The 2,408-nt window shown below is 44.2% G+C and overlaps 1 non-coding gene across 1 annotated transcript; it reads left to right on the forward strand.

Moving 5' to 3' along the window:
* The first annotated feature begins 1,889 nt into the window (after window positions 1–1,889).
* LOC112535515 lies at window positions 1,890–1,996 on the forward strand. Its single transcript, XR_003079631.2, has one exon. It is a non-coding gene; the product is annotated as a small nucleolar RNA R71 (small nucleolar RNA).
* The last annotated feature ends 412 nt before the right edge of the window (window positions 1,997–2,408 follow it).

Below are 2,408 nucleotides of genomic sequence, written 5' to 3' on the forward strand. Positions count from 1 at the left end.
GCAATGAAAAGGTCCGATGTGTGCAGTAGATGACCAAGGAGGTACTCTCTAGACCGATTTGGGATGTCCATTCATCCACTCCGAATTTCGGCTAAGTGACCTGTCAAAAAAACTTGCAACTACCCTTCTCGGGTCTATCACAGCACAAAGTCTCATATTGATACAAGTTACTTTTTTTAGATGAATAACACATACTAGTAGGGGAAGAAACATGTATAGCATCATCCATTTGTACATCTTGTGGTTGTGTATTACATGCAAGATCAATTCCATCAATACAACAAATGGCATGAACATGGTCGGTGGAAGAACTATCAAATGAGGGTAAACTAAAAGTGACACAGTCGTCCCCTACATTAAGTTCTAACTTCCCCTCAAATACGTCTATTTTAGCTCTAACTGTGGCAAGGAAAGGTCTCCCCAAAATTAATGGTACACCATGCTCATTGTCCATATCCAAAATCACAAAGTCCACAGGAAATATGAACTTATCTACCTTAACTAGCACATTTTCCACAATTCCCCTAGGAAGCTTAATGTAGTCATTAATTGAATGCACATCCTAGTGGATTTTGCCTCCCCCAAACCTAGCTTATTGAACAAACTAGTGGGCATGACATTTATGCTAGCCCCCAAATCAGCTAATGCATCATCAACACATAAATTACCTAAAGTGCAGGGAATAGTGAAACTCCCTGGATCGTGACGTTTCTCTGGCAACTTGCTTTGAAACACCGCTGAGCACTCCTCATTAAGCTGAACATAGGCGACCTCCTCCAACTTCCTTTTTCTGCTAAGTATGTCCTTTAAGAACTTAGCATACTTCGGCATCTACTCCAATGCATCAATAAAAGGCAAGTTAATATGCAGTTGTCTAAAAATATCTAAAAACTTACCGAACTGCTCTTTCGCCTCTGCTTGTTTAGCTCTAGCAGGATAAGGAAACTTAGGTTGATATTCCCTGACTGGAATTGATTTCACCTTTTATCCCTCAGGTTCCCTAACCTTACTGCTTGCCTTAACCTGCACATCAATAGTGGCGTCATCAAAACAGGGCTTAGAAGGAGAGCCGAAACTAACTTACCTGAACGCAAAGTGATGGCGTTCACATGCTCCCTCGGGTTAGACTCAGTGGTGCTCCGGAGCGCTCCTTGCTGCCTTTCAAACAACATCTTAGAGATTTGGCCAATCTGGGTCTCCAAGTTCTGAATCGAGGCCTGCTGGTTCCTAAGTGCACTATCGGTTTGGAACCTCATCTCCGTAGACGCTACAAACTTCATCATAAGCTCCTCTAAATTTGACTTCTTTTACGGTAGAGGAGGAGCTTGTGCAGCCCACCGAATGTTGCTGATGAAGTCTCTGAAACCAGTGGACCCCGAAGCGTTATTGTTCCTCCAACCGAAGTTGGGATGATTGCGCCACCCAGGGTTGTATGTATTCTTTGTAAGGATCGTTCTGCTACCTTGGGGCATTCCCCATATAATCAACCTGTTCAACATCAGAAGACATAGCAGAATTAGATGGAAAAGTAGTAGAGGATGAAGCAAACATACCTCCCGCGGTACAGTTTGCACTGTAATACGGGCCACCACAAAACTCGCAGCCAATGTTCGCTGCATGAATCGACATCTGGAGTTGGTCAATCTTCTTGGCTAGAAGCTCCACTTGAGCTGCTAAGGTTGCTGTAGAGTCCACTTGGTTGACCACTCCCTGTTTTCCTGGTCGGCTCCTAGAGGATTGCCACTAATAGTTGTTCATGGCCATTTCCTCTATCAAGTTTTGAGCCCGCCGCGCCCATCGCTTAGCGCCCACCGCCGCGAAGATCCACCATCTGCCTCGTTGCAAGGTTCAACCCGCTGTAGAAGGTCTGAACCTGCATCCACACTGGCAATCCGTGATGTGGGCAGCATCTAAAAAGATCTTTAAATCTCTCCCATGCATCGTACATGCTTTCATCATCAAACTGCATAAAAGAAGATATGTGATTTCTAAGTTTAGCAGTTTTAGCGGGAGGAAAATACTTATATAAAAATTTTTCGGCCAACGCCTTCTAGGTAGTGATCGTCTGTTGTGGAAGAGATTGCAGCCATCTCTTTGCTCTGTCCCTCAAGGAAAATGGAAACAATCTCAGCCTAATGGCATCATCGGTTGTTCTATTTATCTTGAATGTGTCACAAATCTCTAAAAAGTTGGAGATATGTGCATTGGGATCCTCGCTGGGCAATCCTCCAAATTGCACGGTTTGCTGGATCATCTGGATAACATTGGCCTTTATCTCAAAATTATTGGCCGCTACAGCAGGTCTGACTATACTCGTTTTCATCCTATCTAAAGATGGTCGAGCAAACTCGTACATCGTCCTCTGATCGTCGTTGGCCTGGGGGTCATGGTTTTCCATCGTGTCTAGT

Source organism: Ricinus communis, chromosome 4, assembly GCF_019578655.1.
Source record: "Ricinus communis isolate WT05 ecotype wild-type chromosome 4, ASM1957865v1, whole genome shotgun sequence".
Lineage (NCBI taxonomy): Eukaryota > Viridiplantae > Streptophyta > Magnoliopsida > Malpighiales > Euphorbiaceae > Ricinus > Ricinus communis.